Raw genomic sequence first — 17,315 nt, 5'->3', positions numbered from 1 at the left:
GACTTGAGAGTTGAGATCTGCTTTTCTATAAAGTACATTGATAAATGCTATAAAATATTGTAATTAACCTGCATTTTAAAGCTGTTCTTTGATGTATTATAATGTTGAGGGGTTTTAATAGAGAAAAAGAAGAAAATACCTCTAGCCTGAACCTGGGATTAATTATACATGGGTGTACTTTGTTTCAGCATGAAAGTCCACTTACGTACTTCCATGTGATTCAAAATAAGATGGGGAGCAGTCTGTATTGTTGCCCAAATTAAGATTTCTTTCTAAATTTAGCTTCTTAGTTATATAACAATACATATGTTTGTTTCTGTAGACAGTGAGAACAAAGGAATGTTGTTTTACACTGACACCAAAACAATGTAGTAAGGGCAGTTATGCCTTCTGTTGCATGTTTAAAACTTGCTACTTAAAACCTTATGGAAGAAAACTCATACTTCCAAAGCAAACAGACAATATCAGTGTCTTACTGTCACAAAGAAAACATAACCTTAAATATGTTTTCATTATTACACCTTGCATTTAGTGGGCTACTAAAAATACACTCCAGGTATTTTGATTCTTCTTCACTAAATGGTAATTAAAAACTTTTTCTAAAATAACTGTAGAATCTAGTAGCTTACTTAATTTCACATATTTTCTTCTTTCTCAATGCTGATTAGCAGTGAAAGTTTGTGTAATTCAGTATTTATAACTGAAAGCACATAATAGACTATGTTTAATAAACTGGTCCACAGAGTAAAACTGCACTAACTTTTGTCTTAGGGACACAATTTACATCATCTTTCAGAACTACTGACAGACACATTAGGCTATTTGTATTTTAGTTTAGTGCTCAATTTATTATTGGCATGTTAGCAGTATTTCATAACAACAGGTTATATTGCAACATAGTTCACATAAATATTACAAACAGCAAAAATGCAGGCTATGATTTTATTAGTGATAATAATAAGGGAAATGGCCTGCATGAAATGAGTACAAAGACCCCAAATAATTTATTATCCCGAACAATTAAACAACCCACATGTCCCTAAAAAAAAAAAAAAGCATCAGACACAGAGAGGCAGAACAAGAGCATTAGGATTTAACAGTGTGATGGTCAGAGGTTTGTTCTCTGCAGAAGATGATTAGACTTTCAGAACATACCAAATTAAACTCTGGAGTGATGCCAGTACTGCAGAGTCCTTAAGAGAGTTCAAAGATGTAGCCAGGCAGCCTTTACCTTTGCTATGCTGTGTCTCCTCTTTAGATCTTGTTCTAATGTTGTTAACTGCTTAATTACCAAGTGAAACACTGAGATCTAACCCACAGGAATCATTTATAAAGCATATTATCTATCTGATATAGAATATCTGATTTTACTGAATAAACCAGTTTTATCTTCTATCCTTGAATGCTATGGTGGTAAGCAGACTAGGTATAAATATCTAGTCAGAGAAAAGCAATTATACTCACTGATTTTGTCTTTTCTGAAAGACATACTTGCAAGCTCCCTGTTCAAAAATAATTTCCAAAACTTTCAGTGTTAGCTTTAAAAAAATTCACCCCTGTCCCTGAACCTGAAAGATGTTAGTCTCCTTAGGACATAAGAAGGTTTCTTAAGGAAGGGAAGGTGAATAAAGTGAGAAAAATACTAATCTGTTTTACAGTTGTTCACACTTGAATGCACTGTTGTTTATTTATTTATAAGAGATACTGAACATCTATGGCCAAATGTTAGCTGTTAATGTTAGCACTCTATGCTAAAATATCCTTGAAGCACATAAATTTAGGACAAGCAGATATAACGACAGATAATTTCTTCCACCCTGATCCTCCAAGGTTAATATGAGCAATTGATTTTTAAGTGGAAAATGGCACCGATTGCTCCAGTACATACTGTATACCTCACTTAAACTTGAAATACTGGTATACTTGTCAATTTTTAGTCTGTTCAAAACTTGTGACTCTTCATTTAGATTTTATCTTAGAACTCAGTTTCATGGCTACTTGGGATGTTTAGCATTTGAAAGATCAGGTTAGAATGATTAATCTTAATTATGCACATCTCCTGTGAAATTATGCAAGTCTTGACCTATAATAGGGTTAGAGATGACAGGGGTGGTTGAGGAGATTAAGTTTCCTTGCAAGGATAGATATGCATGCAGAGCTGAATACAGATACTCAGCAGCAAAAGTCTCGTGGTCCAATGCTGGAACAGCTTGACGTGTCTAACACCCACTGAAATCAACAGGATTAATAGATGCTCAATAAGGGCTATTGTCTTGTAATCGGTACAAGACTTGAAAACAGAAATATAAATCTTTGCGGATCAATCCTTTTCATTGTGTTTTAAACCTTATTACTTTTTTTTTCAAGTTTTGGCAAATGTGAACATGACTGGTTTACTACCATGAGCATTTCCTTTCAGCAGTCATATTAAAGGTGATTTGTAGGTAATTGCAGATTGGAGCCTTACAGCGTATTTCGTCTGTGTAAAATACTCAGAGGATTGAGTCCACCATATTGTTGTAAAAATTATCACAATATTTGCCATTTCTGGTACATGTCACAAATAATGGATTAAATTTATGACATTTTCTTACCCTTGTCCTATTTTTTGTTACTGAAAACAGAATGTATTATTAGAGACAAACAGAGATGCCAGCCACTAAAAAGTGAATGTAATTCCTTCTTTGTCGCAGATTTTTGTAAGATGAAAACCTGGCCTATGGTTAACCCCCAATAATGGAAGAAAAATAATTAAATATTGTCTCAAAATAATTATGGTTATTGAAAATATAATCACCCCCATTCATTTTGGTAGCACTTTGGTAGTATTGCTTTATAATATGCTAAGGTAAATTTATGCATTTTGAAAATATGTATTTGTAAACAATAAACATAGGTGGTATTTTGGAATACATCTGGTACATGTGTGAGATAAAGTTTAGAATATATGTAAATTGTGTAACATTATAGCTGGTAGGAAATTAGACTCATTTTAAATTTAGTTTGCCTTTTAATGTCAGTCATATTTTTAAAAAATACTGTCTAATGATAGTCATCTTTATTGTCAGCAGGGATTGAATTAGAGACTTAAAAAAAAAAGAGAGCATTTAGAATTTGAAATAGAGAAAAGTAAGACTACAATCTGGTACCCCTTAAACATCAGTAGAAATGTTCCTTCTGACTTTGTTGAGAACTGAATCATGAAAAAGAACAGGCATAGACTGTGGCAAACTCATTTTTGTGGAACAGTCATGAAAAATGAGGCAGCTTCTGTGCTGCAAAGGGAATTCCAGTAGCAGTCTACTAAATAGAAATGAGTGGTTAATCAGGTAAAGGGAGGAGAAATTGGAAGACTTGAAAGAACAAAAAATGTATTTTAAAGGAAGCAAAGATGTACTGAGAAGGAAGAAGGAAAAGGAATTAAAAGCTTACTGGGAGAAAATGTTGAAATACATCATACAAAAGGGAAGGGATGAGAGGGTGGTAACATGTGATGTGCAATGTAAAGGAGGATACTTGGAAGGGAGATGACTAGTAGGGATTAAACAAGAAAGGACTGTAGAAAGTGGAAAATCAGCAATGACAATGTCCTTCCCTGCCAGTAGCAGCAGCTCAGGAGCCTTGATTTCCAGAACAGATGAGTGAAATCACGAGCTTTGGCAAGAGGTGTACAAATCACCTCATGAAAGGTAGGAGAGAAAATCTGGGACATGCTGAGCTGTGGAGGTAGGTAGGGAATTGAAAAGAGGATTTAATACTGTAAAAATGACTGTTGCTGTTATGTTTTTAAATGTGTGAAATTTTAAGTGTTTTTTTCTGACAAACTAGCAAAAATCATGTGCTCATTTGGGATCTCCACTTCCTCAGCTTGTTAAAAAACTAGAGAGAAGATGGACCAGAAACACTCTGTAGGCTAAATTCCTGAACTTCAACCTTATTTGTAACTCCACTAGCTTTTCCAGGCATTATACATGACATATCTGTGTACTTATGAACCAAAATACTAACTGCTACTGACACAAATGCCAAAATTTATCCTTGGTGTGTCTACAGTGAGTGCTACCAGAGATGAATTTCCCCTTGTATTCTTAACTCAGACATTCAGTGTGAAATTCAATTTTTCCTTACATTATTAGCTCTGCTCTTCTGCTAGAACTGGTTGATACTACAGGCCCCAGAGGTCATATTCCCAATTTATTTCTATGACCATTGAAGTCTGTGTCAAGACTTGTGGATAAGGATTAAATCTAATCTTTCGAGTGCATTATTTCAAGTTTCATAACTAAAGAAATGTTGAAAAAATAGGAAAGACTTGGTAATCTCAATTAAGAGCAACTAGGAGATAGGACCACCACCCTCGCCACATGCCAGTAGAAATGAATAGTGAATTAGGTAGTGAGAGTTGTCCTGGGCACTGCTAACTAGAGCTTTAGCTCTGAATGGCACCACCTTTCCATAATGTATGAGATACACAGGAGTGATATGAGGTGGAAGGGAAATCAGAAATTGCTGAATTTGGTTTCAACTTCTAAATGACAAAAGATGGTTAAAAAAAACCCCAACAATTTATTTCCTTGCAAAGGTCTTAATCATGCAGCGAACTCATGCACAACTTAGACTGCCTTCTATCGAAACACCAGGGGCTGGAGACACTCTATTAACTGCAGGCTGTTATATCCTCTCTTTCACTATCTATTTAAAATACAATACAAATTTTCCAACCTTATCTTCAAAGACTTCATTTTGTATGGATAAAACAAGGTCCAGAGTCAAGAACTGCCGAGAGTCATCTGCCTCTGTTCTCTTCCCAGGTTTTCTCATAGTGAGGCTCAGACACCTATTCAAATACAAATAAAAATTCAAATATCACTGTACGGAGTAGGAAGGTAGTTATGAGGATTATCCAGTCTCATTGAGTTTACTAAAAACTTATGCTAACATCAGGTGCCTCTTGTGGTCTTGATTACAGTGGTCAGAGTGACTCAAGCTGATTAGAAGGTGGCTGATGAGTAATGCTGATGGAAGAGTAAGTTTTGTGTCTTTCTGGAATTACCTCTGTATCAGAATCACTTTTCTCAAAACAAGTATGTAAAAGAAATTTCTGTCAAATGAATTATCAGTGTTATATTATTTTCCACTTAAAAAAGAATATTTATACCTTGAGGCATTTTGTTTGGAAACACTACAGTACTGTGCTGTGTCCATGTGCACCACCATTGTCTCAGAGAAGTCAAAGTTCAGGAATTTCATGACACATTTTGCCTTAGGGAGCAGTGTCCTTGTCTGGACTATATCTTCCGTTGTGCCTTGCAGTTGTGGTAGTCCTGTGATGCCTTAAAGGTATTGATCTAGATGATAGAATAATATGAATGGGTTTTGGTTTACTGAACCCAAAACAAAAGTAAATGGTGTTGATATCCACAACACTGGTAAATGTTATGAAGATCACAGTGCTTTACTTTTGAGGTTCTTCTGTGTCTTACTGTGAAGTATTGATTAAAGTCATGCTTGTGGTTGACATGAGAGTTTCATGATGATTTTAGCATGTGTGACTTAGGTTTCTCTTCCTAATCTGGCTTCCTGATCCCACAAACACTCCCCTCTGACTTCTGAGATATGTTGGGTTTCCTTTAGAAGGTAAGGTTGAATTTCATAATTACTGCTACGTTAGCTGCATTAAACTGAAACATAATATAGTAAATTCTTACGTCCATAATCAGATTGACAAAGCAGATAGACAAGTGAACATTCATCCATTAAAAGAGGTGGTGGAAGATTTGTCTGACAAGATCAATTGGGAGAATAAACTTACTAGAATGGTTAAGGTGATGTTATGAAATGTTATAAAATCTTATTTGTATTACTAATATGGGGAGAAAAGAGCGAACAGATTCCTAAAGTATGAATTTAGACTGATAAAAGAAAAGAGCAGGCTTGTAGTTTTTTTCTGAACAGATTTAGCCAAACAAGGACAAACTCAAGGTCTCAAAGTACAGTTCAGAAAATGATGATTAAAGGCCTATATAAGCACTAGAAGTGTTTCAGAAATGAAAAATATTGTATAAATATCATTTTATCTGAAATAAAGTGTAACTACTTTTAGCATGTCATTTTAATAAGGTTTCAGCTTAGTCTAACCATTGAGGGAAAAGTGATGGGTGAAGAGCACATGCAAAAACACCTCTCAAGTATGTAAATAAAATAATGGTTGCATTTAATACATTAAAGAGTAAATACAAGGGAATTAGAGAAAGAATGAGAGAAAAATGCAGAGGAGACTTGTGGTAAATCTGCAAGTATGAAATGGTAGAATCTTGGTCAAAACCAAACAGATCTCATTCAAACAGGAAATTTAAAAAAAAAAAAAGTGAACCAGAGCACTTGTCTCTGTGAAACACACTTACCAGAACTGAGAGCATAGTCTTGTGTTACATTGGTTCCAGAAATAAAAAAGTTGTTCTTGACAATCACACAATCATATCATATGGGTGTAAATCCCTACTTGTAGCTATGCCAACATAGCAAAGAGGACTTTTCTTGATAAAGAAATTGAGTACGTGATGTTGAAAGATATCAGTTTATTATCTGTTATTTAGTTAAGAAGAATATTTACAGTCATAACAGTCAAGGCCAACACCAACAAAGAAGAATTATCTTTGTAATCTTAAATCCCTGTAAATTATTGTTTCCTAACCTATATTGACATTACCCAAGGGTCACAAATCTCCTTCTGGCAACTTCAGGAAGCACATTTTGGAATTGGTAGACCCTTTTATTAATATGATTATTCTTTTTCAACAGTGACTTCTGACTACAGAAGTTGCTGTCTATGTACAGAGGTGCTTTTCTGTACTTCAGCTGGCTATACAAAAATACACAGTTGGAATAATCTGTTCAGATGTATTAGTTTCATAGACTGTGTTGAGATATACAGTGAATGAAAAATTAATAATTAAATGGATGTAAACATATGCAGGGATAGATGTTTTTGTGTAAGTTAAATGCACCTCTAAAGTGACAAATGTAAATGGGATTTTCGCTCCTATCACAAGGAGGAATCCAAGCACCAAAGCGTGTAATTCTATCATCAATAATTTCCCATGCACATGAAATTTCCTTCACCTCATAGAAGAAATATATATAATTGAATATAGTAAGATAGAATCTATGTAACATGTCTAACTGTTGAGACTTGTGAAGACTAAATGTGCCACTGTGAGATTAATTTCTGGAGAGAATTTATGTCAAGTATCCAGACAGTAGCAAAATTATATTTGGGGACAGTGTTAGTGGTAAAAATACATATACTGAAGGCCTAGATGTACTTTATCATAATGAATCATTAAGTTTGTATAAAGTATATCTAAATTTTGTTTGGAAAAAGTACTGCAAGTTCTAAGAGAAAAGAATCCTACTATTTTCCATTGATCTAGAATTTGTCCCAGAAGTTTTGAAGCAGATAAGCAGTCTCTTGTTCTTGAGGACAACAGACCAAGCCTAAATCTTGTTTTACTACTGCTCTGCTATACTATACTCATGTTTTCATGGAATGAAGGGATTAATTGTAATATACATGATTTGCTACTGAAACCACTGGAAAGACTTTATTGCTTCTGAGATGATGAAACACTTATAGTGAACGTGTATCTCAATGGGATCCATTCTTATTTGGAACATTTCAAAAACTTATTGGAAACTATCTGTAGCACATGGCATAGGGAGCCTCCTGTTTTGTGTCCCTCTGTTCAGAGTATGCAGTAACCACTGCTTATACTAATTATGTGATCTTATCCTTATCCTAGACCTGTCAGTTATGAGACCCATGCAAACCCTTCCTCAGAGGGATAGGGTGGAGAAAGCATGCTCCCAGCTGTGCTTTGGATTGGACACTTTACAGCTCTGCTGGGTGCTTGCAAAGGGCATGGAGGGAACCGCTGCTGTCCTTGGTTCATAGTCAGAAACTCCAGACTGTAATTATAGACCTCAGCAAGATAGATGAACTTGGCAGCAAGAACTACTGTTTGCCTTTTCATCAGGGCTAAGTAGTCTGGAAGAAACTGATGCAATTGTTCCCTCTATGTGTCTTACTATGATCTGACTTCTTTCCACATTGGGGATGATGGGAGAGCAACAGTACAGCTGTGACAGGTCAGTTAGGATGACATTCACCGAGCCATCATGATGTTGTCAGACCATCTCAAACATATCTTCCTGAGAAGCACTGTTTACTTACAGTAAGGCAAATTCTGTTTTGTGAAAGAATGAAAATTTTTGGCTCTTGTTATAGTGAAGATGGATGTAAACTTGAAACTTCAAAAGCTAATCGAAACAAGGAATTCATTCATCACTTCCCATGGGCAGGCAGGTGTTCAGCCATCTTCAGGGAAGCAGGGCTCCATCACACATAGCTTGTACTTGGGAAGACAGACACCATAACTCTGAATGTTCCCCCTTCCTCCCTCTTTCACCCATCTTTTATTGCTGAGCATGACATCATATGGTGTGAGATATCCCTTTGGTCAACTGAGATCAACTGTCTGGGCTGTGTTGTCTCAGCATTTGGCTCACCCCCGGCCTGCTCGCTGCTCAGCAGTAACTAAACCACCCCTGCATTATCAGCACTGCTTTGGTCACAAATCAAACTCACAGCCCCATAGGAATTGCTATGAAGACAATATAATCTCAGTTGAAACCAGTAAAGCCAAGAATATCGAGGTATAGATATTACTTCTGTATAGGTACTGATTCTACTTCTCTTGTTTTCTGAATTAAAATACATTTGTAGCTGGTGTTTTGAAACAAGATGAGTCTAACATAATGAAAATGTAAAATACTTACTAATGGTCTTTTATACCTTTCTCAGACAAAAGTACAGAAGGACAGCCAATGCATTTAAAACTGATAATCCTAATTGAGACAAAAAAAAAACAGCAAAAAGCAAGAAGAGAATTAATTTTCTTAAAACCTCTCCTTGGCAAGTCAAATATTCTGCTGGCAGGTGGCAGCTGGACTTTCCTCATCTGACCCCATTTTCTCATATTGAAAAAAAATAAAGATACTGCCTTCATTTGCAGTGCTGTTTGGTTTGTGAAAGTGTTCCTTGCTTATATACAGACTTAATCTTACTGACACAAATTTCAAGTCTAGGACGAAGACCATTTAACAAGTCAGATTATCTATGTTGATGCTAATGGATCCAGTAGTCAAAGCAGGTACATCTTTTTGTTATCTCCTGCTTATCAACTCTCTGGTAGCTGGCTGACCAAAGTGAGCTGTATTTAATACTGCACTTCTGGACCAACTTTGTCAAATAAGCTTCCATATCACTGAATGAGTAGCATTGTATCAGTTGGAACTGAGGTGCAGTCCAGGTGAAGTCAAGGGACAATGGCAAATATTCAGCACTGTTAAGTGAAGACACTTACTAGGGTATATAATTACTGGGTTTAGGGCACATAAATGAAGCTACTGTACTTTTAAAATCTTGTCATTACTGTCCTGTAGTCACCCTGACCCCTTTACCAATCTGTGGTGCTGTTGCAGTAAATGACATTACTCTACATACAGACTTTTAACCACTTATTGTCTTTCAGTATTCTACACAAGAAGTTGTCATCCCAAGCATCTGTGATAACGGCCAGCAGTTGTCCTGGCAGGTCTTTTGAGTTCATTTCAATGGCAAAGATGGCCTCTGGAATTAAGAGTATGCAGTAGGACTTCACATACTAAGTTCAGCAGCTGGACCTGGAAAGATTTGTCTGTCAAATTACTATTACATTTCATGGACACTAAAGTGTGAGCAACAGCAGAAAACTTTCTACAGGAGCCTGGGCACTCCCAGGTTCCAGCTGGGCACAGTTCAATCAGGGACATTATGCACAACAGGCAGCTTTGGTGCCCAGAATAAAAATAATTTGATTTGATATGATTTACTACAATGGTAATGAATAAAAACTTTTGTGAGAGGATAAGACACATGAAAATGAGCATGGTAAATATTTTAGAGTATTTAAAAAATATGAATAATCATGTAGAGTCACTTTACCTGCCTGTCATGTCTAGAGAAAAGCAAAGAAAGAGACCTGCAAAAAGTATGTAGGTGAACATCCTACTGGATTTCTTTTTTGCAGGTGAAATGGTGTTTGAATGGGTAGTAGGCAAGATATAAGCTTTTTAGCATGAACACAGTAACAAGAAGTTTTATTTTTCCCTATTTTGATGACCAGTAAAGAATCACTTTGTAATGCTTGTCTGATGGCTCTAGATATATCCTGAGGAAGTATGCTTTACAAAACTATAATGTCTTTTATACTAAAATCTGTATGTCAGATGTTTAATTTTTGGGGAAACTGAGGCATATAAAGATAAGTTCATTTGTCAATAGCAACCCAAGAGCTCATCTGCAAGAATAAGACGAGAATTTCCTCCGCCTGAATCTCTATACTCTGTTCACTGTGTCACACTGCTCTTCTTTCTTCACAGAAGTACTGTGTCAATTCTGATTATTCTGTTCTTCCTTGACCTTCTCCCATCCATGCAGGAGATAACCCAGAGCTCACTCAAGCTAGTGAGTATTTCCAGTGAGGTTGTTACAATTTTGGATAAATCATGTGGTGATTGGTAATACACTTGCTTATTATATTTTGTGAAAAACAAAGTACTCCATTTACATTCGTCATGCCTCTGAAATCATATGGCCAAATACTGTAGCTCAGGATATTTATGAATAATAAGCAAGTGTTAGAGAGTTGCAATCAGTTAAGAAGTTTCCTTCTTATAATTCATAGGATGACATTACTGTATTCACAGAGTTTGAGGACTGGATCAAAAAGTAATTAAAAGCAATACAAAACCCTAGATCTTAAGCTTGATCCTTCACTGAGACTTTTACATGGAAGTATTTTTGCTTTGATTTGAATTCGTTCAAATCCTATAAAATGGGATCGTTGAAAAAAGGAGGAAGGGTGGAGGAAAAGATAGAAATTAAAGGTTATACAGTCCAGGTGGGTGGCCTGTCCTGCAGTTTAAGTAAGATGCAATGTTAAACTCACCGTCTTTCCTATCTCTGTTTAACTCTTCATTTCCGGTACTTAATATTTTAAGCGGTTTCATGAGGAACTGAGGCCTGTGAAATTTCACTTTTTCTTTCACTGCCCTCCACAACAATAACTCTTGAGACTTCACATCAGTTAAACTGTAGAATAAAAGCCTTCAACTTAGAAGAAGCTGGTCATACAAATTGCTCATGAAAACTGGTTAGTCAGTGAAGGAAAGAGACTTGGGTGAGACCTGCAGAACTCAGATCTTGTGGAGTTTGGCAGGCCAAAATGACACACATGCTCACTGGCTCATCCGTGAGCCAAAAAGGTAATAGATTTGGAAAGCTGGGCTGAACTGACTTAGTACCTGCTGAAATTCAGAGTGACTCTAGGAAAGCTTATTCAGAGCTGAATTTTCCTCAAACTTGTTAGAAAGGTTTCAGTACCTCTTTCAAATAGTTACAGCGATAAGAAGTTTGTTTGGGCTTGGTGGTAGCAGAGGCTTCCCAATGAGTAGCCAAACAGAACTAACAGGTCGTGTTGCAGAAGAAGGGGAGTGAGCAATGAGACGGGCTGTTTCAAGAAAGGCACATCAATGAACACGAGACAAACAAATCAGTTGCTGTACAAACGTAACAGAGAAATATAACTTGAAGCTAATGAAATGAGAGCAGAAGGTGAAGTACAGAAGTGGAATTTTACTTCAAATACCTTCTGGTAGTTAACAAAGAAAGCACAAACAAGTCTGTTTAGACTTGTTAGTCTGTTTAGACATCATCTGTAGAAGCTGGGAAATACCCATCTAGCCAGATATAAGACTCCACAGCCATTTTCTTGGATACTTTTGTTCCACATTATGTGGTGAGTTTTTTTATAATTTAAGTTATTCTACTTTGAAACTATTAGGTTAAACTACAAGAAACAAACAAAACCCCTTCAAAATGCAGACTACTTACTCTTGACCATTTTCTGAATTGTTGTGGATTAACCCCAGTGGACAGCTAAGCACCACACCAAATGCTTACTCAGTTTCCCCTTTGCACCCCCTGTGGGATAGGGAAAGAGGGAGAGAAGATTAAAAGCAAGAAAACTTGGGATCAAAATAGAAATAAAAATTGTTTAATAAGTAAAGGAGAAGTGAAAGAAAAAATAAAGGAAGGAAACATCAGGCAGTCACTCACCACCTCCCAAAGGCAAACTTTTGCCCAGCCAGTTCACAAACAAAAGATGTGTAACTTCCTTAAACTTTGTCTTCTCCCTGTTATTGCTGAACATGATGTGACATGCTGTGGAATGTCTTTGATTAGTTTGAATCATCTGGCTGGTGGTGTCCTCTCCCAACCTACTGCGCCCTCCCCAGTCTATTCACTGCGGGGCAGATTGAGAAACCAGGCAGTTTTGATGCTGAAACATTTGTGTGTTATCAGTAACATATTGGTGAAAAATCTAAAATACAGCCCCATATGAACTATTATGAAGATAATTATTTCTGTTATCCAGGCCCAGTATGCTTATGTAGATGATTCTTAATGCCAAGCAGGTGTGCTCTTTTATATATATATATATATATATATATATATATATATATACACTCAGACCTTTCTTGAGACAGTGTTCTTTTAAAATATACCTTATTGCCATTCTCAAAGAAAAAACATTCTTCATTTTAATTATTCCAGTAAGATTTTGGTGGATACAGAGACCTCAGGATTCTTGTGGGAGGAAGGCTGGGATCTGTCTGTCAGTTTAAATGCATATTTTAAGATGACTTACATTTTGTTCTATCAGTAAGTGCTCTTTCTTTCTCTCCCTACTGTTTTCCTACCAATACATCCATGCATGGGTACTGCTCATTTCTCAATTCTGACGCTGTCACTTTTCTTTCTAACCAGCCTTCTGTGCTGGTGACTGCTGCTGTAGCACTTTTACGTTGACTGGGTGGGCAAAGTGAATTGCAAAATGAAGCAATTCATCAGTTATGAAACTCCCACCAGAAATTTTAATATCAGCACCTGTGATCGATGAAGCCAGTCTTCCAATCAGTGTAAGGAGGATTATGACGAATAATTTTCACAGTGTTAGAGTGAAGTTCTCATGTAAATCCCCAACATAGTATATCTATGTGGGGAGCCTGGCTGCCTGAAAGAAAAGCTAGTGTATAATACATATTTTATTCAGTATTGGCATGCTTTCTCCCCATCTTTCAGGGTTTCCTTCCTTTGTCACTGCCCTGTCCTACAGATATGTAATTTACTGCCCTAATTTGGTCACAGCTCTTCCTATTTCATATATACCCATGCACATTTATGTACATGTCAGTGTAATACATGCCTAAGCCATCTGGTATCTTTCCTTGCAAATGTTCACACAGAAAATTGACTGTGAGTAAGGTTCTGAACCTGCCTGTCCAAATGGTCCATATTTGTTTGATTTTTCTAGCAAATGCATAGATCCTATTAGTGAGACTGATCCAACATATTTCCATGTGTCAGCTGTACCTGCTGCAAGTGTCATTCTGTTCAGTGATAACAGGACTTGCATCCTAAAATAGAGAGAAAACAAGAACATCAGGTCCTTTTGAGGATCTGAATCGCTTTTACTACCATCTGCTGACCAATGCTTTGAAAGAAAGAAAGTCTGTGTCTGGATTGACACCTTTCTTCTTTTTAAGCCAATAAAAGATCGGCCTGTGAAAGAGCCCAGACATGTCATGTTTGCAAGAAAAGCTTATTAGAGCGTAAAATGTCAGTGGTATTGTATGTTTGCAACTCATTACAGTATACAGGAGCTGATACAGGTATTCTTTTAGTGTATTTGTTGTATTTGATTATTCTTTGAAACAGCTCAATTTAACTGTGCAATAAAACTAATTTATTGTTACTCTACATATTGTGATACAGAAATTGCAAAACAAGGTACACAACAGGAGAAACACATGTGAAGAAAAGTGGTGTTTGAATCCCTTGTTTTATTGTTACATATACTTTGGAAAGACCTTTTAGATATTCCTGCATAAATAATATTTTCATTAATAGGTAAACAGCCAAAGTTACAAACTGTAGGAGTTAAAAGTTACCATGCAGGACCCAGTTTAATCATTATTAACATGAATGGTTGCATGGTTGGAAGGAGTGTTTGGGTCAAAAGAGTCCCTTTATCTGAAGTATCTGATGTTAGTTTAAGAATAGTTCTGTTTTAGATGGAGCAATTGTCTATTCTAGCACTGTGTATAGAATAAGGAAAATAAAAAAATTTCCTGATATTTACATTTGGATATTCTACATTTCATATATGTAGCTATACATTGTCAGTTCATCCATCATTTTTTCAGGCAAAATTCTTTTTATGTGAAATCAACGATTATTAAATTCCATTTTATATGGAATTTATCCAGTAAGGCACCCAGGCAAAGGTAATCTTCTATTTTAGTGCAATAATATATCTTTCTTGCATTACACATTATTTTTAATTGTAAACATTTTATTAAAGCGATGTTTAGTCAATTGTAATTCTCCATGTTCCGTATAGCACTGACACAATGAGCTCCTTTCTTCTTGATTTCAAAGTAGTGTGTAACCACATGAAAATTCTACTGTATTCTAACCATAAATACATTCAGCTGTATTGAATTACTGTGGAATTCTACCTGGAGCCTGTAGTTGTTGCAACCCTAACCTCTCAGACAAGAGTCTAGTGCTGAATCAGCTCACCTTTGTGTGCTCACAGTCCCAGTATGCACTGATATTGGGACATGCTGTGGCTGTTTTTCACTACTGTTGGCTTATGAGACACTATTGCTTTGACTTGAGCACAGCCACAGCACTGCTGCTGTGAGAAATTTTGCTGTTCCTGTCATACAGTCCAATTTTGGAGGCAATTACACAGTCACCACTGAAAAATCCTCCTTCAAGGGCTTTGTGGGCCTCTTTTATTGCCTACGTAGAATGACCATGCTAAGAGGTGAGCTAAGTAGCTGTCTCTGCCTCTGCAATCTATACCATACATGTTTTCTTTGCCATTTGTCACACAAAATGCCTGATACTCAGAATGCAAAGGGCGGTCTTAGCTGAGCCACTGTGTGTTTACTGATCAGCAGGGACAGCTGGAGAAAAATTAGTGGAAGAGATTTGGTTTTATACCTCTTATTGATAGGCTACTTGAATTCTCTTCTGTTTCTTCCCTTGTACCTTGGATATCACCTGCACGGAATATGCAGGTTTCCTATAACTGTATTGTACACTAGAAGGAAATAGTCATGTGCCTTTGCTGTTCTTATCGGACAAACACTAGACCTGATGTGGTGTGACTATGTGGCATGATGCTGCAGTGCTGTGCGGGCTCATGACCCAGAAAAATCATAACTGTGTTAGCATGACTGAGCAAAGGCTAATTATCCCTTCTTTGATTACTGTAAGTAGTCTGCCCTACAGAGCCTGCTATTAGTGTGCCACCTTTGGTGCCAGAACTAGCTTATCTGGTGTTATCTAGGAAGAGGGAGTTGGAGGCTTCTTGCAGCAGTGTATTGCACAGGGTAGGCATATGCTTGAAGTCTTCACACACATTTTATTTTCTTCCACTAGGGGCAAAGATATCCCTAAAAATGTTTCAAACAATTTTCCCTGGTAGTTCTTATCTCTCAGCCATATCTCTCTCTCTTTATATGTCATCCTCCTGTACTTAGTACTGCTGTTATTATCTGCCTGAAAGGCATTTCATCCCACTTCTGTTTATACCTTCTCCTTGCTGAATTCCTGAGCTGGTACTTATGGCTGATGGTACTGGCTCCCTTCTTCAGTTCCATCATTGGCTGTGCCTGGCTCTACCTGTATGCCTCTGGAGAAGGGGGCTTCTAAGTATTTTAAGAGTCCATGCCTCTTGTTTCCTGTCGTATATCCATCAGCTTTGTCCTCTCATCTGGTTTATATTTAATTTCTTCTGCTAAAGGCACAAGAGGAAAGGTGATAAGGAGTGAGGGCTTGAGGGGCAGAGTCACAGCACTGACCTCCCACCTGTTTCACTGCCATGAGAGAGGTGAAAAGGAAGAGAGAAAATAGTTTGGGCTGATGGCCAACAAAAGCAGGTGACACCAGCTGCACTGCGAGGAAGCCAGAGAGCAGGGCAGAAAGCCAGAGCCTAAGGGTAAATGCTAGAGGTTAGGCAGGCATGGGCTCCAGTCAAACCTTCTTACATGGACACATCAAAACCCCAATCAAATTAACATAAAATGTGTATGTCTTTTCATGCAATAAGAATCTTATATTGTATAATTCCCCCTATTGTGCAATAAAACCGATGCACTTCCTCCATCCTCCATGTCCCCTAATCTATTCTCACCTGCCTCTTGCACCTAAAGGCTTTTTGTCTGTAGTTTCATTGGCCTGTGTGCTCTATGGGTACTTCTAGTCTGTTCAGAAACACACAGGAAATGAGCTCAAAATTACTATGTGACAACAGAAGAAAATATGACTTTTAGCAAATCATAATAAAGCAATGTAACAGGTATTGGAATGTGTGAATGGCTATTCATGGAGCATATCGTGACTAACAAGAAGTGATTTTTTTCATATAGATTCTACAAAGAAATATACAAAAAATGTTGAAGACAGTAATTAATACTTCAGCCACTAATGTCTAAATAATCTGACATGATTACTGTTGTAGTTGCGATTTGCTGTTCTTTGTTATCATTTGTTGTGGCATAGAAAGGTTATGAGTACATGACTGGTAAAGACAGACACAGAAACTTATTAATAATCATATTTTATAAAATGGGAAAAATGAGGCATGTTCAGGTTTTCATGAAAGCAGAACTAGAACTGAAAGCATGTCTTGAGTATTTAAGGGAATTTTCAGAAGTATGTTTCCCAGGAAGCTGGAGATGCAATGAAAATATATCTGCCTTCTGCATGGCTCATTGCTTTTTCTCCCAGGGAGATTCCACATCATCCCTGGCCTGTGACTGCACAGGTGCATCTTACAGTGCTAGTGAGCTAAGGACAAATGGCAGTGGCACAAAAGACCAGAATAGTGACAACAGTGATGTCACTCACCTGCTACCACCAGAGCAACAGGGCATCAGCCCTTCCACGCCTTCCAATCCCATCTCAGCTTGGAAGTGACTAGATCTTATGCTACTTGTTTTAACTACAGATAAACTTGGTTGTTGTCATTTCTCTCATGCCTCTGTCTTTCTTATAAGCCCCCTTTAGTTACTTTCTCTTTTCCAGGCTGAACCACCCTGACTGAATCAGGCTGTCTTAATAGGAGAGAAATTTC

The 17,315-nt window shown here is 37.1% G+C and overlaps 1 protein-coding gene across 15 annotated transcripts in view; it reads left to right on the top strand.

The window, feature by feature from the left end:
• Nucleotides 1-17,315, top strand: part of MYT1L (myelin transcription factor 1 like) — a 326,870-nt gene that overhangs the window by 165,401 nt on the left and 144,154 nt on the right. The gene's annotated exons all lie outside the window — the stretch shown is intronic.

This window comes from Corapipo altera, unplaced genomic scaffold (assembly GCF_003945725.1).
Source record: "Corapipo altera isolate COAL_440 unplaced genomic scaffold, ASM394572v1 46, whole genome shotgun sequence".
NCBI classification, from domain to species: domain Eukaryota; kingdom Metazoa; phylum Chordata; class Aves; order Passeriformes; family Pipridae; genus Corapipo; species Corapipo altera.
Note: the sequence above shows the minus strand (reverse complement) of the source record. Positions and strands in the feature narration are given on the sequence as shown.